This window comes from Equus asinus, chromosome 9 (genome assembly GCF_041296235.1).
Source record: "Equus asinus isolate D_3611 breed Donkey chromosome 9, EquAss-T2T_v2, whole genome shotgun sequence".
In the NCBI taxonomy this organism is placed as follows: domain Eukaryota; kingdom Metazoa; phylum Chordata; class Mammalia; order Perissodactyla; family Equidae; genus Equus; species Equus asinus.
In genome coordinates, this window is record NC_091798.1 from 12,142,444 (window position 1) to 12,168,271 (window position 25,828).

Consider the following 25,828-nt stretch of genomic DNA (forward strand, 5'->3'; position numbering starts at 1 on the left):
AGAAAAGAAAACTGCAGACCAATATACCTCATGAACATAGACACAAAAATTCTTAACGAATTTTTAGCAAATTGATTCCAAGAAAGAAAATACATCATGACCAACTGGAGTATATCCCAGGAACAAAAAGTTGGCTTCATACTTGAAAAACAATGTGTTTCACCATATAAACAGACTAAAAAGAAAATACGAAGGTATAATCCATGAAAGAAATCATTGATAAGCTGGACTTTATTAATTAAAAACTTCTGCTCTGTGAAAGGCAATGTCAAGAGAATTAGAAGACAGGCCACAGACTGGGAGAAAATATTTGCAAAAGTCATGTCTGATAAAGGACTGTGATCTAAAATTTACAAAGAATTCTGAAAACTCAACAATAAGAAAACAAACAACGTGATGAGAAAATGAGGCAAGGGCCTTCACAGACACCTCACCAAAGATTACAGATGGCAAAGGAGCATGCAGAAAGATGCTCAACATCATATGTCATCAGGGAAATGCAAATTAAAACAACGAGATACCACTAAATGCCTCTGAGAACGTCTAAAAGTCCAAAACTCAGACAACACCAAATGCTGGGGAGGATTGGAGCAAAAGGAACTCTCGTTTATTGTTCTTGGGAATGCAAAACAGTACAGCTACTTTGCAAGACTGTTTGGCAATTTCTTACAAAACTGAACATACTCTTACCATATGATCAATCACACTCCTTGGTATTTACCCAAAGGAGCTAAAAACTTATGTCCACACAAAAACCTGCCCATGGATGTTTACAGCAGATTTATTCATAATTGCTAAAACTTGGAAGCAACCAAGATGTCCTTCAGTAGGTGAATGGATAAATAAATTGTGTACATCCGGACAATGGAATATTATTCAGTGCTAAAAAGAAATAAGCTGTCAAGCCTTGAAAAGACATGGAGGAATCTTAAATATATATTACTAAGTAAAAGAAGCCAATCTGAAAAGTCTATATGCTGTATGGTTCCAACGATATGACATTCTGGAAAAGACAAAACTATGGAGACAGTAAAATGATTAGTGATTGTCAGGAGTTGGGAGAGAGTGGAGGGGGGAGGCATGTACAGGTGGAGCACTGAGGATTTTTAGGAAGATAAAATACCCAATGTGTGATACCACAATGATAGATACATGTCATTATACATTTGTCCAAACCCATAGAATGTACAACACCAAGAATGATCCCTGATGTAAGCTATGAACTTTGGCTGATTATGGTGTGTCAGTGTGGGTTCATCAATTGTAACATATGTCCCACTCTGGTGGGGGATGCTCATAATAGGGGAGGCTGTACATGTGTGGGGGCAGGGGATATATAAGAGATTTCTGTACCTTGCCCTCAGTTTTGCTGTGAACCTAAGGCTGCTCATTAAAAAAAAAAAAAACTAATAAAAAAATAAGATATGTCAATTATGCAGAAACTGTGTTTGACAAAATTCAACATTCATTCATGAAAAAAACTCAGCAAGCTAAGAATAGAAGAAAATTTCCTCAAATTGATAAAGGGCATCTATAAAAAAAAAAACCTATAGCCAACTTCATATTTATAAGTGAAAAACCAAATACTTTTTTCCATAAGATCTGGACCAAAGCAAGGATGTCTGCTCTCACCCTTCTATTCAATGTTGTTTTGGAAATCCTAATCAAAAAAGGAAATAAAAGGCACACAAAGGAAAGGATGGAACAGAACTGTCTTTATTTGTAGATAGCACGATCATATATGCAGAAAATCCCAAAGATGGAATTTCACTATTTAGTAGATATGACATGGCAGGTTTATGAGGAAAGAGGGGACTGTTCAGGAACAGCCTGGAAAGTTGGTTAAAAATTGGTGAAAAAACTGAAATAGATCCCTACCTCACACCATCTACAGAAATCCATCCCAGATTGATGAGAGAGATACATATCAAAGCAAAACTTTGAAACTTTCATTTAAAAAATGCAGCTGAATGTTTCAAAATGAAACACAAAAAGCACTAATCATAAACGAAAAGACTGATAAATTTGACTATATTAAAATGAAGAGCTTCTGTAAATTAAAAAACACCTCAAAAAGGTTCAAAGACAGGCCGCAAGCTAGAAGTTTTTGCAGCATACATAACTGAGAAACCATTAGTATACCCGAACTGCAAAGAACTTTTACAAATCAATAAGAAAACAAATCATTAGAAAACTGGACATAAGACAGGAAAAAAAGAGGAAATACGTATGGCCACTAAAACGTGGAGAGATGTTCAATCTCACTAGTAACAGGAAAACACAAACTAGGGCTACTGTTAAATTGGCAAAAAATTAAGAAATTTGACAATGCCAGGTTTTCCAGACAGGTGGGTCAACAGCCATTGCTGATAGAGTAAGAATTGGTAAAATCACTTTGGAAATCAATTTGACTCTATTTTATAAATTGAACTTTGCATATCTTAAAACCCAATAATTCCCCTTCTAGGTATAGACCCAACAGAAATTCATTAGAAGTCGCTTAAATAACCACCGACAGGAGAATGGGTAATTGGTTGTGGCGTACACACAGACCATGCTCTTACACCAGTGACAATGCATAAACGACAGCTACTCGCAGCAACGTGGATGAATTTTAGATACATACGTTGTAAGATAAAAAGCAAGTCTGGGATTTCTGGGGCACATTTTTTTATAAAACAAGAAAAACTAAACAACATATTGTTAAGGCATACATATGTATCTGAAACACTATAAATATTTATGTTTTGAAAGCGAGGAAGCGACAGACAAAATTCAGGATAGTGGTTCTATCTGAGGCGAGGCAGGAAGACGGGATGAGAGAGGAGCATACACACAGAGCGGTGAAAGTTGGTGAGGATAGACTAGAGTTTGGGTGAGGTGATGGATTCATGGTGTTCCTTATACAATTAAAAATAAATAAAAGAGGATCACATGTCTACCTATAATATTAGTACATTGTGAATCAAGAAATTATGATGAATCTAATTATATACCCCTGAGAGTCAAAGTTTGTTGGTGGTGTCGTCGAGCGGATTCCGACCCCTAGCGACCCTATGCATGGCAGAGTGGAACCCTGTCTGGGTCTTTTGTGCCATCCTCTCACCTTCCAGCGCTCTATCAGACAATGCTCCACCGCTATTCATAGGATTTTCACGGCCAAGTTTTTTGGAAGTGGTTCTTCCCAGTCTGTCTTAGTCTGGAAGCTCCGCTGAAACCCGTCCACCATGGGTGACCCTGCTGGTATTTGAAATACTGGAGGCATAACTTTCAGCATCACAGCAACATGCAGCCGCCACAGTATGACAACTGACAGATGGTGGTGTGGTTCCCCTACCAGGAAACGAACCCAGGCCGTGGTGGTGAGAGCCCTGAGTCTTAACCGCTAGACCACCAGGGCAGGCCAAGAGCCAACATAGAATAAAACAAATGTTTAGCACAATCTCTGGCATGGAATAGCTGCTCAAAAATGCTGTAATTATTGTTTATGTTCTCAGCCTGGTTGACTAATTCTTCGGCCCAGGTGTTGCATCCTCCAGGAAGCCTTCTCTGCTCCTCCAGGTTAGATCAGGCTCCCCAACCTTGGAGTTGCCCAGCTCTCTGGTCTGACTCAGATTATAACATTTCCCAGGCTACCCGGAAAAGGATTGTTTCTTAACCTGTCTCCTCGGCCAGATCATGCAATCCACGTGGCGGTGACTGTGGTCATCCCCACATTTCCAGCCCTTGCTTTCTGCCTGGCGCCTAGCACACTTTTACTGAAGAGGCAGGAACAAGGCAGGCAGCATAGTGCCTGGACCCTGGAGAAGGGGGCCCTGGTGCCGGGACTGTGGCAGAATCTCAGAGTGCGGCTGGGACAGCGGCAGACCAAAGACAGTCAGGGGTACCTATCAGCCCGGGGAGTAGAAAATAAGGGGCACATTGTCTGCAGGGAATTGTAAAGCAGTAATAAAACTGACTACAAGTCGGTCTGCGTTTTATTATCACCATGTGCTGGCAATTCTAAACAAACGTTGCTAATAAAACACTGCTCCCCCTAAAAAGAAAATTTTGTTGGTCTTAGTTCTAAAGAATTGTTGCAGTTATTGCTGAGTTTTAACAATAAGTAAATATGAAGTAAGCTTCACGTTAGTACATTTTTATCACTTGTCCTTTAGTCAGCATTGTATTCGCCCTGGAAGTTAGCTTGGAAACCTCCCCTGATGCAGCTGTGTGGGTCCATTCTGAGACTAAATTTTTAACATTTTGGAGTCATTCGAACTCATTTCAGGCGCAGCCCATGTCTCCACCTCTTGTGGAACCACATATCCCTTCGTTTAAATAGTGATATCAGAGTGATTATAAAGATAAAAACAGACCGCGAGGTGCTCCTATTCTGTCATTCTATGTGACCACCTGGAGTTTAAAATTCAAACATGAAATGGAGTGTGAACTGCAAGACGTAAAATTTTTAATTGCAAATTTTAGTTTATACATGAAATAGTCTACTGAATTTGAATACTATTTTTAAAAGCAAAATTTATTCTTTTTGTTAATGATTAAAACTGAGAAATAAAACAAGAAAATAATGAGTATCACTGATTATTAATGAAATGATTACTGAAAATAATCTTGAAATACAGAGAAGAGGAATTTTCAGAAATGATCTGCCCAGGATGACACTGGCTGGGGGCCCATGGACCAGAGGGCGGTGCTGAGTGAGGAAGCAGGAGAGTGAGGATGGATCAAGACCAAGGTCCTCAGAGTGAGGCGTCTTGCTCTTTTTGCCTTGAAAGGAAGCAGGTCTCCAGACCCCTCCTCCACCATCCTTCAAAACTGCGGCCGCCGGGCAGGAGGGTTTCTGCTGGAAAGGCACAACGCCCGCTTAGCACCCGTGCTGGCTCCAGCAGAAAGACAGGTGAGCAGGGAATGGTGGAGCAGTGGAGAGCCATGTGGAGGCCAGCACAGGCCTGTGGGAACAGGGTAGAGGGGCCCCGAAGCCAGTCAACCGAGGCCTCAGGGGCTCCCTGGAGGATGAGAAGAAAGAGCTGTACAAGTATGTCAGAGATAGAGGGTCTTTAGGGATGATGTTCCCAACGCCTTCAGCATGCCATGGTGGCTGAGAAAGAGTGTGCCTCAGGCATCAAATTCTGCCCCTGCCTCTTGGTATTGCGTGGTCTTGACTAAGGCAGCTCTTGAGCTGGGTTCTGCATCTGAAGAGCAGGGGCGGCAGTGACTCCGATGGTGCAGAGCTGTTGACAGGACTACAAGAGCTTAGTCTGGCATGAAGGAAGCCGGCAAGAAATAGCAGCTATAATTAGTATTTTTTCAAAAACACAAATAGAGGCCCAGAGAGGAATGAAGACCTCTCCTAGGTTGCACAGCAAGTTGATGACAATGCCGGGACAAGACCCAGGTCTCTAGACACACAGTGTGGTGCTCTTTTTACTGCAGCCTCTAGTTAAAGGTGTGTTTGGAGCCTTCCAGAACAGGGCCTACATCCAGTATCTTCCATCCTTAGGAGCTGATAGGGCAGTCCTCTGAGCCTCCCACATCCCCTTCCGGCGCCCATCTGATTTCCCATGTGCTCCCTCCCCTCTTCAGACAAAGCTCCCCCTTGAAGTCAAGGGGGGCCTTTCATGTGCAGGGAGAGAGAAAGAGCAGTGGGAAGGGCATGTGTGTGGCGTGTGTGTAGGGTGGCACGTTGTATGTCTGACCTCAGAGGTCCGGGAGAGGACCTGAAAGTCACATTCATGGCGAATCTGTTCATTGAGCTGTAGAGCGGTGTGGCCCAGCTGATGTGGGACCCAGGGGAGGCCCATTCCCAGGAGCAGGCTGGGCCCAGACGCTGGGCCAGGCTGTGAGCGAGTGTGAGTTGAACATCACCAGGTCACATGGTTTCCTGGGCTGGAGCTGGCCTTTGGCCAGGGCCAGAGGTTCCGCCAGCAGAAGGAACCAAGCCCTCATGTCCCGACACCAGACGGCCCACTCGTCAATTCCATCTGCTCATTAGCCCCAGCATGCTCCAGGCCCTGAGTGGGGCCTCTGGCGGATCAGAGACCACTGAGCACATGCCAGTCCCTGTGCAGGGTCCCTGGGGATTTGTCCAGTAATTATTCATTGAGCACCTACTGTGTGCTGAGTGCTCGGGATGAAGCCAAGGACACACAGGCGAGATTCCTGCCCCCGTGGAGTAGCCACAGACGGTGACCTGTAAGAGCCCGGCCCGGCCTGCGTGGAACAGTCGGCCTGGTGTGGGGCTGCCGGCAACAAAAACAGAAAATTATTTCACTGACTCAGGAGGGTGATGGCACCCAAGAAAGCACGGTCAGCTCCGCCTGAGGGGTCCGGGAAACATAGCCATGGGCGTGCCCATGAGTCAGGTTTTGGAAGGGAAGGATGTTGTTTGAGGCAGTGGGAACAGCCTGCACAAAGCCAGAGGTGTAAAGGAACGCAGCTTGCCGGGGGAGCTTAAGGAGTTCTGTACGGAGGCACAGGGAGAGCAAGGTGGGAAGGGTGACTTCTCTCCAGGGGACCTGCAGCGCCCAGAGGGGCCCAAGAGGAGGCTGAGGGGGTGCTAATTGAGAGGCCAGGGAATTATGGCTGCCCCAGATCCTGATGCTGCTGGAGCCTCCGGGTGTCTCCCACCCACCCTGGAGCCTCCAATTGCCCGGGCTGGGCCCCCTGTCCTGCCCCCGCCCCCTCGGGCTGTCACCGGCTCCGTGCCTCTCTCTGCTGCTCCAACATTTTCCTCTTGTGATGGATGGAAATTTCCCTGCTTGGGTCAAGTCAAATTTCTCCTGATTTGTTGTTTTACACACAGTGAGGCCGGAGGCGGATCCTGCATGATTCATAAAGAAAAACGCGCTGTCTGTGAGGGAGAGTAATTTATAGGCGACGTTTCCCCAGCTTCCAGAGATGAAACTCACCAGGAGGAGGAGGAGGAGGACGAGAGACCATCATCCACTGTGAGTGGCCAGTGTGGCTCCTGAGCTCCCGGTCGGCCCCTCCAGCAGTGGCATGAGTCTGTCAGGGCGTTTTGCTGAAGCTGCGGCTCTCCCTGGTCATTGGGCCCAGAGCCAGACCTGGAGGACCAGGGGACAAGAGGAGCTGATGCCCCCAATGTCCTTCTCTGCTCTCCCAGCCCCTGCTTCCCACCCCCACCACTCGTCTCTCATTTATGAAAACAAATGAAGTCAAGCTTCCCAGCCCTTCTCGTCTGGAGGAGAATGGGGCAGGCAGCCAACTGACACCCACCTGACCCAAGCCGTACATCATGAGGGCCACGAGGCTGCTGTGGACACGCACGCTGGGGACAGGTCTGATCAGTGGCCACCAAGACTCCAGAGTTGGACAGACTTGTGCTTGGGGTGGGGGTCGGCTGAGGGAGCGGGTGGACTTCATAATCAGAGGAGGAAAAGACCAAACAGAATCTGTGGAAGGAAGAAAGGAAGGAAGGAAGGTAGGAAGGAAAGAAGGAAGGAAGGAAGGAAGGAACTGGGCCCTTACTCTGTTCCAGGTACCGTGCTGTTCGCTTCGCATATAGAACCTTGTTTCTGACTCAGTGAGGCGGCAAAAGCAACCCTGGTTTCATAGATGAGGAAACTGAGCCTCCTGAGAGGAGAGAGTGGCATCCAGAGCTGTGGGTTTGACCACGTCTCCAGAAAATGCCAGTGAGCAGAACATAGGTCTCCCGGGTCCCAGGGGAGGGATGGATGGGACAGAGGCAGGAACCCGGAGAGGGTTGGGGTGCATCTGAGGCTGGTGGGGTGCGAATGGGGCACCAGGTAAGAATGGACTTAACAAGCCCACCTCCTGCTGGGCCTCACGTCCGCGTCTGTGAAATGAGAGGTAAACCTGGATGTTAAAGTAAGTAGCCTGGTGGGGGTGGGGGGGGTGATTTTCAGCTGTCCCCATCCCGTCTCAGCCATGTCTTCTCTCCCCGTTAAAGCTCATACCTCCTGGACCTGGTGCCCAAAGTCATACGAGCCGTGTCCCCAGCCCTGACAGACTGCTCCTTCGGGCACCATCCCGTGGGGCCCACACTCTGCCAGCCTCCCTCAGCCCACACTCTTTCTCACTCCAGGCTTCTGTGTCGCTCCGTCGCTCACTCACCACTCTCTGTGTCATGTGCCCTGGGCTGGGCTTTCAGAGGTGCGTCGACATGGTCCCTGCCCCTGGGAGCTCCCTTTCTACAGAGGGACTTGCCAGGTGGCCCGTCCCGAGATGGATGGGCTCAGAGCTCAGTGAGTTCCGAGGAGGCAGGGCCGGCTCTGCCCAGACCACTCAGGGAAGGCTGGAGCTGGGCTTTGAAGAGTGAGCAGGAGTTTGCCAGAGTGAGAAAGAGGCATTCCAGGCAGCAGAACAGCACATGCAAAGCAGAAATGCAAGTAGCCATCCCTTCTCACTATGCTGTGTGTGCCCCAAAGCCTTGACCCCACTCCCTAGGATCCTGACATAACGCCTACTCTCTGTCACTCTCTGGCCCCTTTGCTGCCGTAGGACCCGAAGCCCCCCTAGGATGCAGCCAGGGCCACAGATGTCCCCTGGTAAATATGCTTAGAGACACATGGGTGAACCATAAATTAAGCCTTCTGGAGATGGATTCTGCTGAATAAAAAGCACATTCAGTAGCGAGAATATTTGTTTTTGTTTTCCTTCTCCGAGTAAATGGAAACATGCACTGACCTCACTTTTCTCACAAGTACAGTAGCTTTCCTGAGCGGCCGGCAGGCCTGGGGTGCCAGGAAAAAGTGGTGGAACATTCAGCATCAGGAACAGGGGCCCCAGTGGCAGCTGTGGCCGGCCAGTGGAATACAGCTGTCAGGCCGCTGACATGAGTTTCCGAGGGGTGGGGAGGATCCGGCCGGGGCCTCCCAGGGGGCCCTGAGCATCGCCAGCATGGGACTTTGAGACCACGGCCCTCCAAGTGCGTTTTCTGACCCTGAAGATGGGGGCTCCCAGACAGCAGGCTGGGAGGAGAGCCTACAGAGGGGCCTTGGCATCAGTTAGACCTGAGTTTCCATCCTGGCTGCCACCTTCTGGCTCTGTGAACTCAGCTAGCCATTACCTTTGTCTGAGCCTCAGTTTCTTCATCTTCAAAGTGGCGGTAATTATACCAACCTCATGCGGTTTGCAAGTTTTGAATATGTGAAAGTACCAAAAAATACTAGTCCTCAGTCCTTTTCTGACCTTCTCCTGACATATCTGACTCAAGCCTCGCCTCCTCTGTGATGCCTCTCCCACCTGGAGTCTAAGGTTCTTTCTCCTTCCGCTGCCTTGTGATGATGGCCACTTTTCTACGAGCGCAGGACATCCATCCACTCAGCCAGCCACCAACCACGCACCCACTACCCGCTCACCATGCGTTCATCCACGCACACACATATTCACTCTTTTACTTATTTACTCAGTGAACGTTTTGAGCAGCTAGGTACTCTCCCATCGTAGGGAAGGTGTGTTGTCTTCTGTCTGTTATCTCACCTTCACCAGACGTGGACACAGTGCACACTGCCCCCTAGAGACTGGGTCGGATTGTCCTCAGTTTAGTCTTACAGCCAGTACTGGGCTTGGCACAGAACACTCATTTGGTTGCAAGAAAACTCAGACAAACCAGCTTAAGAAAATGGGGATCTAAGAAGTGATGGATCTGGAAAGGCCAGGTCTGGATCTGGCTTCAGAAACAGCTTGATCCAAGACTCAAGTGATGTTCCTAAGACCTCGTCTCTCTGCCTCTCTCAGTTTCCTCTCCTCCACATAGTAGCTGCAGCCCCTGCCCCACATCCTTTCAGCTTCAAGTACAGCAGGAAAGATTAAAAGTCTTCTCCAGAAACTTCCTCCAGACCACATGGACTGAGAACTGGGGAGAAGTGGGACCCCAGGGTAGACGGTGAGGGGGTTGGGTGCTGGAAAGGCAGACGCCAAATGCCTCCTACACCTCCTACATGCAGACAGCGGGGCGCCTGAGTGAACGGGAACTCTCAGTGGGGACGTCGAGGGGCTCACATCCCCGGGGAGGCAGGCTGAGGACACATGGATAAATAGATAAACAAGATCACCTCAGAGGGCATAACTGTTAGGACGACAATAGGGCAAGGCAGTGCAAGCAGAGGGCCTGGGGGTGAGGCTGTTAAAGAAGTGGTCAGGGTGGCCTTTCTGAGGAGGCAACACTGAGGTGAGGGGTTGGAGGGGCCAGATCCAGGAGGGCCTCACAGGCTGTGGTGAGGAGCTTGGGTTTCTTCCAAGCCAGGCATCAGGGTGAGGTTTTAATTGTGGAAGAAGATGATCTAACTTGCTTTAACTCTTTGTGGAATCCTTTTTAAAAAAACCTCTTTGTTGAGGCACAGCCTACCGAAGGTGACGTAGAAGGCACGTTCATCCCGGGAGCAGAGGTCAAGGTCTTTTCCTGATGGAGACGCTGTGTAAACCCCACCCAGACCAAGATGGGGCACTGCCAGCACCCAGAAGTCTCCATTGCGCCCCCTCTAAGTCGAACCCCCTTCGACAGGTAACCAGTATTCTGACTTTGCTTATCGTGGGTTAATTTTGTCTGTTTTTGAACTTTATATAAATGGAATCATGCAGTATGTATTCTTTCAAGTCTGGTTTCTTTCGGTCAATATTACGTGTGTATGATTTGTCCACGGGGCAGTAATTCATCCTTTTTTATTGTTGTGTAGTATTCCATTTCTGCCGCTCTCCCAGTGCTGGGAGCTGGTTGTTTTCTGCCTGTGATCTGGTCTTCATCAGACGTGGACACAGAATGCACTGCCCCTAGAGACTGGGTGGGATCGTCCTCAGTTTCCCCTTCAGCCAGCACTGGGCTTGGCACAGGGTGGAACCAGCCCCATTTGGGGCCAAGTGGCGCTGAGCTGAGAATTCGGTCAGGGCAGGACAGGTGAACTAAACTGGAAACTACCGGACCCCACTCCTCTGGGCTGACGTCTCCCAGGCTCTGCCACCCTCCGACCCACCCCCCACTAACCAAGTTCAGGTGCTCACACTTGGCTGGGCAGGAGTTCTGGTGGTTGCCGAGCCCACAGTCCCCGGTGGCCAGAGTGAAGGACGTCGCGGGAAATGAGAGGAGCCGCGGCCAGCTGCCAGGCAGTGACTCTACAACCAAAAAATGTGCTCTTGGCCAGGCTCTCCTTCCTCTCTCCTCTCGGCCCTTCCAGGCGGCGAGGAGTTGGCAGGCCCGGGTGCAGATAACGGAGAAAGCCCCAGGCCCTCTTCTGTCATCGCCTCCCCAATGTGAAACCCAAGATCTTGTTTATTTATGAGGAAATTCTGTTCTGCTGCTCGACAAATGGTGTATGGGGGCCAGGGCACATGGAGCGTGGAGCCAGCCCAGCCAGGCCCCAGCACGCTGCGCCTCTCTGCTGATGCAAGCTCAGAAGGAGAGCTGGCAGCGACTGGAAGGCCAGCTCGACATTCCCCGGATGGGAGCTGTTGGTGGAGGGAGGGGTCCTCCCCTCCCTTGAACGGCCAGAAACCCCTTGCCTTCTGTGATAGAGCCATGGGTGAACTGGCAGGAAACCACAGACAGTAACAGCTTGGTCGCTAGTCTGACGATCCCGACTCTGGGCCAGCACCAGCCCTTCTCTAGGACTCACTTTCTGCCTACCTTCCTGGGAGGGGGAAATGAGACGCTGTATGTCAAGGGATGGGAGAGAGAAAATAAAATAAAAAATAAAATTTACAAAGGCCCACTACATGTCAAAGGTTTACATTAGTTATTGCATCAAATCTGCCAGTAGCACTAGCAGGTAGATGTGAGGGTCCTGGATTTACGACGAGGGGCTGAAGCTCAGGGTGATGAAATGACTCATCGAGTGCTGGTGAGTGTAAGAGCTGTGACTCAAACCCAGGGCCGTCGACTCCATCTGCTGTCTGAGGGAGTTGAGTTGAGCCCTCATTCAGAAGCAGCAAGTGTCCCGCTGTGGCAAACTATATATGGAATTGTTTTGCATCTGGCTTGAAATCTATGTTCTTTCCATCACGCCTCCCTGCCTTTCAAAGTGAAATCTCCTTTAGCAACATGTTTGGTGGGGTCCCGAGTGGTGAGACAGCATCCACTTTGAGATGAAGATGGCTCATTTTAAACTTCATTTAGACTTGAGATTAATCGGATTGAAACGCATGGCGTAGCACGCCTTATCGTCCAAACAAGGGTCTCTCCCAGGCCTAAGTCTTCTGTTAACACTTCGTGTGCGTGGGTGGAGTCAGTAGCTATTGAGCCCAAGCACGTATCTGTGAACGACCCCTTCATCTGCACTGTCAGAGCTTTAGATCTAAAACAACAGGGAAACATCTTTAATGACAGAAGTAGCATCAAATATATCAGCAGTGAAGTAAATATGAATGGGTTAAATGCCTCTATCAAAAGACAAAGACTTTAGCTTCAAAACAACAAGCAAGATCATTTTCTTTTTCCTTATAAGTTTTCAAAATATACGCACATCAAATCCTAACTCTTCCAGGATTCACCCCTGTCCTTCCCAGTCTACATGGACCCTTACATTTCTGATTTATCTATTGCCAGTTTGCTTTATTTTTATTATAAAATATTTCAGACCTACTTCAAAGGATAGAAAATAATGTGACGCCCATTGAGCTACCACTGAGATTTAAAAGATGTTGACATTTGCTGTATTTGTTTCAGAGCTTTTACAGGTTATCGCTAGAGGTTATCACTACCTAGAAGATGATGTGTATAACAATTTCCATGCAAGTTTAATACCTTTTCTACATACGGGTGTATGCATAAACTATATATGGAATTGCTTTGTGTTTTCAGAATTTATCCAAATGATATCATGTAATAGATATCCTTTTGCAACTTGCTTTTTTGAGAATTATACATACGGAGATGCATAGATGTCTTGCTTTAATTTTAAGTGCCAAATAGTGCCCACTGTGTAAATAAATAAGAGGTTGTTTATCCATTGACCCATTGATGGACAATGTTTCCACTTTCTCTGCTATCACAAACAGTGCTGTGATAGAAGTCTGTCATATTTCCTTGTGCACCCAAGCTAGTGTTTCTCAGTTTTTATCTGGAAGTGGAATTTCTTAGTTGGGCTGCTTTTAACACTTATATGAGATCTGTTATCTGCTCTCTACTTTCCTTTCTAAGGATGCAGTTAAAGAGGGCTTCAAAAACAGGATTTGAGTCGGGACCTGAAGAAAGAGAAGTGGTGATGCTCGCAAGGAATCAAAGCAAGCAACACTGAGAGTCACACTGTGACTCCTACCAAAGCTGACGTTCTGTGTGTGTCCTGCCACACTTTTCACCGTCAATTAATCCCGGGGGCCAGATGTGTGCCCGTGTCGTTACAGCAGAGGACCTGGGGGAGCAGGTCTTTCGTAATCACATACTCAGGTTTGTTCTGCTGGCACTATATTAATTCTCATACTAATTCCCATGTCAGAGCTCAGTGTCAATGGTTTCTAAGCCTGACTGTGCATTGTAATCACCATCGGGGCTTTAAAAATATGCAGATTCCTGAGCCCACACCTGGAGATCCAGGTTCAGTGGGTCTGGAACGGAGCCTGGGAATCTGTACTTTTTAAAAGCTTTCCCAGGTGATTCTGCTGCAGCCAGTCTGTAGCCCCAGCACTGGGCAAGCTTTTATCTGAACCATCAGCGATGCCTGTGGGTGAAGTTGTCATTGCCGAGGATGCAGCCTCTGATTCTGTGCTCATGGCGAACTTGGCCCACTGGGCCCACCACTGTGCATCTGTCAGCCAGACCCATAAAGAGACAGTTTACATGGGTCATTGCTTGCAACCCCACCTCCCCACTGCCTGCCAGACACAAGCACACGACACTGCACGGGGCATCTTAACAGTCCTCTGGGGAGAAAACTTAGCTACAGAGAGGTGGGGTCACTTGGCCCAGAGTCACATGGCTACTTGGCTGAGCTTGGAGAACTTGTCACCCCAGCGGCCTGTTCTTTCCACCACTCCACGTGTGTTCTAGCTCCCTCTTCAGAGTGAGCTCAATGCACACGATAGCAATAAATAGCAATAAAAAGTCAGCAACAATACAGCCCCTCCCTGGAGGGAGGGGAGCCCTTCCCTGAGAAGGAACAATTATCAGTTCCTTGGAACTTTCCTTCCAAAGGCAGAAGGAGCCAGGATGGCTTGACCACGCCTTCAATGCCTCATCTCACTCTGGCATGATCCCTGCAATGCTTGATCTCCCCTGCCCACCGCCCACCCCAGGCTTGTGCCCTCTGCTCTGTTCTCCAGTCAACCAGATTAGCTAACTTCCACAAGCTGACCTGATGCTGCCGCTCTGCTTCTCAGAAAAGTCAGGGCTCCCTGCCTCCACTCCCCTTTCTATGTGAGAAAGCTCAGAGTGTGCGAGCTCTCAGCACATCCCAGATTCTGAGGGATCCATGCGTCTATCCCTCCCCAACATCGAGTGAGTCCCGGTAGGAGCTGGGGATAAAGAGGTAAATAAAACCAGGACTGACAATATCAGGCCCAAGGTATCTGCTCCCCAATCATGTGTCCAAGGCAGGCATTGCCAGCTGATCACACCATTCTGCACCTTCAGAATCCCTCTAGATCTGCCATCCCATTCTGTAGTCACTGACCACATGCAGCTACTGAGCACTTCAACTGTAGCTCGTGCCACTAAGAAACTGAATTTTTAATTTTTTAATTAACTTAAATTTAACATCTGATAGCTGAGTTATTGGAAAACTTTTTTTTTTTTGGTGAGGGAGATTGGCCCTGAGCTAACATCTGTGCCAATCTTCCTCTAGTTTGTATGTGGGACACTGCCACAGCACGGCTTGATGAGCATTGTGTAGGTCCGTGCCTGGGATTGGAAACTGTGAACCTCAGGCTGCCAAAGTGGAGCTCGAGAACTTAACCACTATGCCACCGGGCCAGTCCCAGGAAACTTTTGTCTGGAACAAACAAAAACGTATGTTTGGAGCAACTTGGGAATATGAATCTACTTCTTCAACTACAAATTTCATGAAATCTAAATAAACATCAAGTATTTCTGAAGAAAATGTAGCCTCTGAAATGAGATGTAATCTAAGCGTAATATACACATGGGATTTCCAAGACCCACTAGGAAAAATATAATGTAAGATATCTCATTAATCATTTTTATATTGATTGTATGTTGAAATGATAATATTTGGATATATTGGGTTAAATGAAATATATTATTAAAATTAATCTCGCTTGTCTATTTTTCAAATGTAGCTACTGGGAGATTTTAAATTATATGTGTCTCCTTGCACTGCACTGGGCACGGGCGAGCACTCTAGGCAGCCACGACTAAAGGATCAGAGCTGGCACACGAGGACCCCTGGATAAAACACAGCAGCTGCTTAGTGGGACTCGCAGGGCGCTCGGACAACGGGCCATCATAGCGTGGGAAGAGCGGCAACAGAGAGGCACAACGTGCGTGGGAGCAGAATGCTGGATCGATTGGTTCTGCCTGGCAGGAAGTTTGGGGAAACCTTTTTGGTGGTGGCTTTTGAATGGATGCCAGAGCAGGGGAAGGGCATTCATTCCAGGCCAAGAGAACAGCAGGCTGAGAGGCACAGAGGTGTGGGAGTGCAGAGCAGGTGGACGAATGGGGAGCAGTTGGGTGCGTTTGCAGCTTTGAGCTCAGTGGGAGTACTATTTGAAGATGCTTGGGCTCTGTTGTTAATGGTTCAAAGGCAGAAAGGAAGAACCCAGCTCTGGCCCATGGCCTAGGGCCACCACTTCATGTGTCCTGCTCCCTGGTCCCCTTCCTGACTTCCAGGCCTTGGATGAGGCTGGAGGTGCAGAAGAAAGTGCAGAGAAAGGAGCAAACCTCAAAGCTGTGAAAAACCAAAAAAGCCCCAAATCTTGAGAGCAGGCTACTACAGCTAGGGCTGGATGAGATGGGAATTAGTGCGCTTGTAAGAATCAAGCTGCAGCTCCCCATGAGCCTCACACCTTGGCCCCACAGGCAGCTCATTGTTTTTATCCATGGATCTATTCATCATTCAATACTGATTATGAAGCTACTGGGGGCAACTTAAGTAGGGAGGGTACGAAGAGAAAGTCCAAACAGGCAAATAGTTTACAAAGGCTGGGAACTCAAGACATGCTCATTAAAAATTCACCTAATATTACAAAGGAACATAGGATAAATCTGGTATAACATAGGTGCTCAGTAAATATTTTCCAAGGCATGCACAAGGATGTTCATTACCGTATTGTTTATGACAGTAAAACCGAGGAATGACTTAAGCTTCTGCCAGTAGGAGAGTGGTTAATAAACTATGGTATATCACCATTGAGTGTTTTTCTTTCACAGGGGAGATGGGTGGATGGGTAAATACAAGTCCAGAGCAGAGAGAGGGAAAGAATGAAATGGGAAGGTTAGGGAAACCAGCAAGGAGGAGACAGGGTGGGAGAAGATGCCTGGCACACAGCACACAGTCAGTAAATGTTGCCCATGGAAACTAGGTTTCTCCCAGGGCATCTGGTAAAATAACCCCTCTGGCCCAAAGACCCCCAGGACTGTCTGGAGGGCGCGTGTGTGCCTGTGAACACAGCCCCTCCACAGGGCCCCGGCTGCTCACTGTCTCCTGCGGCTGCTGCGTGAAGGCCCCGCAGATGCCAAAGTTGCATGGAGGATTGTGGCGACAATGGGGAGCACAGCGCACTCCCTCCTTAAGTCCTATGGCAGGGCTGCTTGGACTGCAAGTGTCACAGAACATTCCCTTGTATCGACAGCCTGCTGCTAGCTTGTTGCTGAACCCAGATCCGAGTCCAGGGACCTCGAGACCAATCCAGGGAGTCGTCCCTGTGCCTTTCTCGAGACTCCCGGGTCAGCCCTCTGTGCCCAAGTCCTTCTCTCTCCCGGAGAACTCTCCGTCCCTCCTGTATATCCATGTCTGGTGGGTCCATCCCACCAGTTCACCAGACTCGTTCCAAGACGTGTCTGGTTCCCACACAAGTTGGGACAGTCCTACCCCCACATCCTGCTACCCTCCAACGTGCAAGCAGGTGTGTGTACACACATACTCACCTGCGCGACCGAGTGCTCAAACCGACCTTCGAGGAGAGGTGGAAGAAGCAGCCATGCAGGTGGAGGTCTCCTCACATGGGAGGAAGTGCCCGATGCCCTCCCTGCCTCCGGTCCTTGAAAGGAAGGACCGTCCCTCCCCGACCCAAGCACCAGAGCCCGATTCCCCAGGGGGCTTCCCTCACCTCATTACTCCCCCACCCCCTGCTCTCCACTAACCCAGGGACAAAGCAGCAGACCCTCCCTTCCTGTCTGCTGAGTGAGAGGCCTGGTCAACCATCTTCAGCCTCTGAGCTCCACGATGATGAAGAGCCTTGACTCCAAGAGACTCAACAGGCATCAACTTGCTTTATTCAAGGTTCAAAGGGAGGATTTTTATGCCCATGTGATAAATGAAGAACTTGAGGCTTTGGATGGGAAGCTGTGTGCCTAAAGACAGAGTTGAGAGCCAGATCTGGAAGGGAGAGCATGGGAGTGTGTGCCCAGGATTAACCACACCCCTGAGGCTGTGAGGGCACACTTACTAAGAATCAGGTTTGGTCTGGGTTCCTGGAGGCTCAGGAATAGAGTGAAGAGAGCACTGGCTTTGGAAAAATGCTGCATACCTAGACATGAGCAAGAAACTGTTTCTTATGTTGGCATCATCCATAAACATGGCACCCAGCATTCCAAAGGAGAACCATTGCCAGGAAAGCTGCAGGAGTCCTAACACGACCTTAGGATTTGAAAGTTGTGATGAACAGAAGGTAACTCGGGGCTACCCAGCATCTATTTATCCTCCCTAATAACACAACAAATCCTTCTCAGAAAATAACTGCTTCCCCTTTGCACGGATTCCTGGTGGAAAAGTGAATCCAGGTGCTGGCCTACCACTAAGAAAGCCAAGGGGCTACACCCTTTCTCTCTTAGACCTGGTATCATAGGGGGCAGGCATGTGACAGCCAGACGGAACTCCCTATCAGGTTTTCGGATCTTGATACTACAAGGAAAGGAGGATGGCCGGAGGACACTCCTCATTGTAAGGTGGCTGAGGCTACAAGATGGTTGCCATGGTTCCCAGAGGTGCCAGACAATCCTCCTTTCCAAGCCTGCTCCTCCCACATCCCATGGTCCTTCAGCATCCTTCTAATGGCTATCTAGCCAACACTGTTAGCTAGCCCTCGTTTCTGTTGTTGACAATCGGTGAACTCTGAAAGAAAGGCAGATGTAGAGTAGGCATTCAGTAAATACTTGTTGAATGAATGCATGAATGAATGAGGAATGGAACGTACAAATGAATGAATGTAGTAATGAATGAATGCCTCTCTAGGCGCTTATCTCACTCTTCCCCTGTGCTCTGACAACAGCTGCAAGCGACCTTCTTTCAGTGCCTTGGTGTTCCAGCTGTCCTCCCTACAGGGCCTTATCATGCGCTGTCCTCTCTACTTGAGATGATCCCTCCTCTCTTCGCCTTAGTAACTCTTAGTCTTCATATTCAGTCATTCACTTGGGGAAGGCCCCCGGCTCCCCAAATGACCACCAGATTAGCCTCATTATAGTCCATAGACTATAGCGGTCTATAGACTACTGGTGCTGTCCATCAAAGCACCTATCCCAGTGGGTTAAACGCTCTTCCGACTAAGGTCTGAATCTGTCTAGACTCTAATCTCCGTGAAGGCGGGGATAATGTCTGCTTGCTTAACACTCTATCTCCATGCCCAGCCCAGTGCTTTTGAAATCAGCAAGTATTCAAATATCTGTTGCATAAATAAATGAAGACATACGCCCCTTGGAAGGAAAGAACAGGAGATTCTGACCCCAATAAGCACTCAGTAAATGCCTGTTGTTGGACTTGAACTTAACAGCTCAATCCCATGCACAGGGTCAGTTCGTGGAGATTAGTTGTTGAGCACTGAGAGAGCCGGAGGTGGAGGTGAGAGAGGGAAGTGGTTTAAGAAACCTGGAAAGAGAGCGGCTCAGTGGGGAGGCAGGAGGTGGCCAAGAGCCAACTTCTTCCTCTGCTCTTGGCTGTGTGCCAGCCTGGAACCCAGGTGTCCTGGACCCAGTGTGCTGCCTGTTCTCGTAGGCATGAGGAAACCTGCTCTGAATATTAAACAGCCTCTACCCCTCCCCCCAGGAAGAAAGGCAGAACCACAGGAAAACAGCTCTTCAGCCCCCTTTGCTGGAGCCCATCCTGGTGAATCATCCTTCCAGACCCGTCAAGCCTCCAAGTGGAAAAGGGCCCCACAGGCTGGACTAATGCCTTACTCTCGGGGTCAGGAGCCCCTGAGCAGAACCCCAAGGCCAAGGCCCAGGGGTCTGGGAACCTGCCTGGCTCCCCACAAGCCTCCTTTCCAGGAAGATGACTCATCTCTTCATGGACCCGGACAACTGCGGTTGGCATCAGGAGCAGCTGATGAAGTCACATGCTCCTGAAAACCAATCCCCCAGCCCAAAGAAGGAGGAGGCAGGCCCAGGGAGTGGGAGCGGGGGCAAGAAGGGAAACTGTGGTGCTGAATTTTAACGATTTCTGAAAGAAAATGAGTAAACTCAAGTTAGCTGCTAGTAATTTAGAATGATGGGGCTGTTTTCACTCTGCTACCTCATAAATAACTTTTGATTTAAAGTTTCCAAGGATTGACTGAATACTTCAAAGGACCTCCGCAGGGAGGAAATGAGCCTCTCCCTCCAGGACCTCCTCGCTCAGGTGGGGACTGAGATCACCAGCTGGAGGGGCTCATCAGGGGTGTGGCCGACCGACTCACTGGCCACTGACAGACTTACTGACTGACTGAAGAGCAAACTGGCTAACAAGCTAATGGAGAGACTGGTCAAAAGGCTGACAGACTGTGAAATGACCGAGTGATGGTTGAGCCAATGGAGTGGTTGATACACCAGTGAATAGACTGACTGCCCAATTGATATCAGATGGACTAATGGCCAGCCAACAGACCAACTGACTGATGGATCCCTTTGTCAGTGAGCCAGCGGATTATAAGGTTAACCTGCCTGCCTCCCCAAAAGCCTGGTCAAATGACAACAAGCTGATGAACCAACCTACTCAAATACTGACAGAAGAATGTGGAAGGGCCAAGGGCACCTGGTGGATGGACCAGCAAGGCAATCATTATCAACACAACTGCCAGAGAGAACTTGATGGCTGGGACTCCAAAGGAGGATAAGATATAATAAGAAAGGGGTTGCAGATGCAAGAAAGACAAAAAACTAAAATGTCCACTATACGCTGAGGAAGGAGGAGGACTCCGGTGATCAGGTTGGAGGGAACCCGACGTTGTTGATGTCCAGAGTTGCATAAAGAGACTGGGAGATTCCAACCCAATGTCGAGATGTGGTTTTGCTATTTAGGTCTCTTTTGTGGTGATTGAATCAAATTAGCAAATGAGTGAGTGAGTTCAGTCATGGCCTCCCTTTAACATCCTTCTGACCCTCCTCCTAAATCCTCCTCTTGAACACAGCAGACTCATTCATTCTCCTAAAGTCATCCGTGTGGGGTCGTAAAATGCAGTCATGGTGCGTTCTGGTTGTAGGATTATGGATGATTATTTTTCCTTTCATTATCTAATTATACCCTGTAGTGGGGCTATATTATTTTGCAATGGAAAAATCACATTTATAATTTTAGAGGAAAAAATAAAAACAAATTTGGTCCCTTCCTCTCTTTTGCGCCATACCCAATAAATATTTCTTGATTTATGGATCCAAGGAGTCTTCAAGACACCTCTCCTTCCTTTGTGATGTCAACACAGTTTATTGAATGCCTACTAGTCATTTCTCTCTTTTTCCTAGATTACTAGAACAGCCTTCACAGCCTCTCCCTGTTCAAGTCTGTCCTTCATCCAGATGCTAAAAGAATTTCCATCACATTCCTCCTTCTCAAGAACTTTCATAGGCTTCCAGGTACTTGTTCGATTATACGCTTAAATTTTTTAACATAGAATCGATGGACTTGGAATAACTAGTTTCCTCTCCTTGTGTATATCTATCAGTATCCACGCAAACACGAACACACACATACACAAGTGCGTGCACACACGTGAATGCTACCAACTTCCCCAGCCTAACTTCTCAACACTCCCCAGGGCCTCTCTGAATTCTTGACTCGGTTACACGTCTCATAGTTTTCTCTCATCCATGGATGGAAATCCCATACCCAAGTTGTGCCCATCACTCTGATCAATTCACCCATCTATCAATCAAAAAGTATTTTGTAAACATCCAATGTTTGTTCACTACTTTAGGTATTGTGGACTCTCTAAGGAGGGGACGAGAAATGTCCAGTGCTGACATTTATTGAGCACTTATTATGCCAAGCCCTGAATTCACCGAGGGAAACTTTCAGCATCCTCAGCGAAATATGATATTATCCTCATTTTACAGATGAGAAAACTGAAACACCTGAAGCGTGAGGCAAGGTCATCTACCCAAGGTCACATCTCTGGGAAGCCACAGCACTGTGATCTAAACCAGATGTGCCTTTGCTCTACCATTTGGTTGAGAAAGCCAGACTATGTTTTGCACCCTCTCACTCACTCACCCATTTATTGATCCATTCATTCATTTAGCAAACATTTATTGAGCATCTGACTCCACACTGGGACAATATCATGTGCTGGGATAATGATGGTGAACAAGATGGTCGTGATGCGTCCCTTCAAGGAACTTGCTGTTTGTTGAGGGAGACAGACCAAAAAAAGGATGTGTGTACATATATATTTGTATTTATATATTTGATACATATGTAAATTTATTTATATATAATTGGTATGTATAAAATAAATTTTAAAAATAAATATATATACCAATTTTTTTTTTAAAGATTGGCACCTGAGCTAACAACTGTTGCCAGTCTTTTTTTTTTTCTGCTTTATCTCCCCAAATCCCCCCAGTACGTAGTTGTGTATTTTTAGTTGCGGGTCCTTCTAGTTGTGGCATGTGGGACGCCACTTCAACGTGGCCTGACGAGCAGTGCCATGTCTGCGCCCTGGATCCGAACCGGCGAAACCCTGGGCCACCGCAGCAGAGCGCCCGAGCTTAACCACTCGGCCACAAGGCCGGCCCCTATATATACCAGTTTTCAGTGAGGAAGGAACCAAGAGACTGGAGAGGGTGAGCTAGAGAATAACATGGGAATTTCATAACATCTATCACACACACTGCTTTACGGTTTACAAATCCGCTTACAGACTTCACTTGGAGCCGATTCTTGAGGGACGAGATTCTACAGATGAGTTCCAGGGCAGGCTAAATTCTGCGGACAGATGACTGGGGCCTTGACCAGAGGGGCGAAGCTTTTCTTTGTGCAGCACGGGTAAGTGGGCCCGTAGCTGGCCCAAGGAGAAAGCGCAGGTGTGAAGCTCTCAGGGCTGCCTTCAAAGAGGGGACGGGACTTCAGACGGAACGAGGCCTGGAGATGGGGCGGGAGGGAGGGGACAAGAGCACCAGCACGGGTCTTCAGGACTGGCTTGAGGGGTACCCATCCGAAACCTTCTTGGAAGAGCCCAGCTCCGTGGGGCTGTGAGGCCTGAGACGTAGAGACCTTCTCCAAGTAAAGAGAGCCACCAAAGAGCCTGCAAGAGAAGACATTTAAAAATAGAATTCTTGGGGCCGGCTCCGTGGCCAAGTGGTTAAGTTTGCGCACTCTGCCCCGGCGGCCCAGGGTTCGGATCCAGGGCGCGGACATGGCACCGCTTGTCAGGCCACGTTGAAGCAGCGTCCCACATCCCACAACTAGAAGGACCTGCAACTAAGATATACAATTGTGTACGGGGGGGGGGGGGGTTGGGGAGATAAAGCAGAAAAAAAAAAAAAAGATTGGCAACAGTCATTAGCCCAGGTGCCAATCTTAAAAAAAAAAAAATTAAATAAAAATTAAAAAAAACAAAAATAGGATTCTTTATAATGCCAAGGCCAAAGTATTTCTGATTCAAGATAACCAAAATAAAATAACAAATTGCTTACAAGATTGTCAAACATTAAAAGCAATATTCTTTGGGATTTGGGAAAGATGGAGAAAGGCAAGCATTGCTTGTCTCCAGACTTTTGCTACTTGGCACCCACGAGAGCAGGAACCGCAAACAGGGTCTGGGCCTGGAAGCTCAGCCTGGCTAAAGCTGGATTCTGGGGCCATCCACATCTCCCACTTATCCTCCAAATGCTAGTTCCTGATCCCCTGCAAGGCTCACTTCCTCCTATAAAGTCCCTGTGAGAACACAGGGTTGGGGGATCCCACCATGAATCTACCATTACACACTGTGTGGCCTTGGGCAAGGTCCCCAGACTCTCTGGGCTTCTGTTTACTGTAAAGTGAGAAAAATAATAACTACCTTTCAGGATTGTCATGAAGACAAAGGTGAAATTGTTTCCCTCCCTGTGGCAGATACTGGCTGTTTGCCTGCTCAGCATCCCCCTCCTTTTCTTCTGGCAAGAACATCCACTTGACCCTTGGAGAACTGCTCCTTCCCTGTTCTCAGGCCGTGTTGACCTAGGCAGGGCTGATTCTACCTCCAGGCTTCTGCAATGGATACCTGATCAGACTTGACATGTGGCCCAAGTGCATCCAATGAAATTCAGTCCTAGGACTTGTATTTGAACCTTGGGGAGGAGGAGTCCTCTTTTTGCAAAGGTGCTGAGCTGGTACCAGGTAGTCCTGGACCTGGGCAGCCATTCTCCCATCATAAGGGGAGAGACTTCCTGAAGGTGAAACCAAGCTGAAAGAGAGTGAATTCAAAAAGTGGATGGAGATTGGCTGGGTATCTGGATCCAGCCATACCTGAAGCTATGTTACTCCTGTGAATATTCTCCTTTATTAGTTTAAGACAATTTGAGTTAGATTTCTGTCCTTGCAATCTAAAGAGTCTTGACTAATGTCCTCTCATAGGAAGAGATCTCCAAGAACTGAGATATTTGTTAACTTGTTGTGTTGTTTGTATTCTTCAAGAATCCTGACTACAAGGGACTAGAAGAGGCTGGGGAGGAGACTCAGGGACTCAGGACCCTCTTTGAAATTCTGCCAAGAAGGGAAGTTAAGAATATGAAGAAAGAAAAGGGCCCTGAAAGTCTAAGAAATGCTGGATTAAAATCATTTCTGCCACTTACTGAGTACCTGTTACATGTCAGACTATTAAAAATATATTCATTTATTCATCGTATATTTAGCAAGGCCTACAGTGTGCCTGCCAGGCACTGTTCCAGGGAGCTCCATTCCGGTGAGAGAGCTGAGTCTAATCCACCAGGTAAACGCCGCAAATCCCATTTTGCAGATGAGGAAAATCAGGGCTCGGAGGGGAGAAGTGCGTTGCCAGGAGCCACTCCTTTGGATGAGGGAGGATTCAGATTTCTAAACTGGGTCTGTCTGACTTCAAAGCCCGTGGTCTTGTCATAACTCCAGGCCACCCTCTTCGTAAACCCTGCTCTCAGGAAATGGCCCTCGGTTCGTATCTTTGCCTGAGAAGGGAAAGGGGGAGGCAGGGGCTCCCCTACATAGCCTCTGGCTCAAGAGTTGGGACCCACAGCGTCTCGGTGCTGGTGGTGTTTACGTTGCTGGTCAGACAGGCCTGAGTGTGTCTGCCCAAATGGACTGTGACTTGCGTGATGGGAGCTGGAGGTTTTGTCTGAGGGTCCTCTGACAGCCAGGGGAACTGGCAGACGGCTCGATGTGGCCACCCAGCCCAGCCTGTGGCTTTCCAGTTCACCCCAGATCCTGAGTTCCAAATGCACCCCGTCTATCCCACCCCACCCCCGTTTGGGGAAAACGCTAACGGTAAGATGATGGAGTCAGAGAGACCCGGGTTTGAATGCTACACTCACACTTTGAGCAAATCATGTAACTTCTCTGTGCCTCATTTTTTCCACCTGAAAAATGGGAATACCAGGACCCACTTCACAAGGGTGCTACAGCGACTAGACAAAGTAAGAGATGGACATGTTCTGAAACTACTCTCCATGAGCCCGGGTTTCCCTCCCCCACAGTAACTCACCTGGGCATCCTCCTCCAACAGCCAGCCCAGGCCCACCGCCCCTCCAGCCCTGACGATTTTTGCAGCCCATCCCTGGTGGCAGTAGCTGAGAGGCCAGAGACTCCCAGGGCCCCTGGGCTCTTTAATCAGCCTCTGCGAGGGCTGCAAGTGATTCAGCCTGCAAGTGATTCGGCACCGGGCGCAGCAACAAACAGGCCTGCAGGGAATTGCTTCAGCAGAAAGATGTTGGCATGTCTCTATAGCAACTCGGGGAAAATATTTCACACAAAAGTCCATCTGCTGTAACATAAAGGGAGTCCCAGCCAATAACTGAGTTATAACGAGTTATAAATTAATCCTAATTTGCAAGCTTTATTTTACCAAACCACAGAATGCACACATATACACACACAGGCACGTATACATGCAGATACGTATATCTGCAGACACGCGCCATGTGTACGTATCCTTCTCCGTGTGCACACACACACGTGCACACAAGACAACAGCAATGCAGTTGTGACTGGCTTGTCTCATCCATGGTGATTAACCAGCAGGAGGGATGTTCATCTGGGGGCTGGATGATGTGACCCAAGCAAGTGACCCTCCAAGCCCACTGTGACAAGGAGAGACCAAACTTACCATGGTCCCTGGAGCTACTATGCAAGTCAGAGCTAAAATCGTTTTGTTCATTTTGTTGGTTTCTCTTAAGGAAAAAGAGAAACATTTCTTTTGTTCCTGATGTCCTTGTAAAGAGACATTTGCATTGATTCATCGGCATGAAATGCTTTGTAGAGGCTATCAGAGTGGAAAAACAATGTGCTAATTCGCATTGTGGTGCTTTTCATTTTACGTGTTGTCA

General features: G+C 48.1%; 1 long non-coding RNA gene across 2 annotated transcripts; it reads left to right on the top strand.

Moving 5' to 3' along the window:
• Nucleotides 1-4,441: 4,441 nt before the first annotated feature.
• LOC123288955 (uncharacterized) lies at nucleotides 4,442-15,091 on the top strand. Of its 2 annotated transcripts, none has more exons than XR_006532602.2 (3): nucleotides 4,442-6,486; nucleotides 6,803-10,486; nucleotides 13,115-15,091. It is a non-coding gene; the product is annotated as an uncharacterized lncRNA (long non-coding RNA). The 2 variants fall into 2 exon arrangements; XR_006532603.2 differs by lacking the exon at nucleotides 13,115-15,091 and adding an exon at nucleotides 11,154-12,721.
• Nucleotides 15,092-25,828: the final 10,737 nt, after the last annotated feature.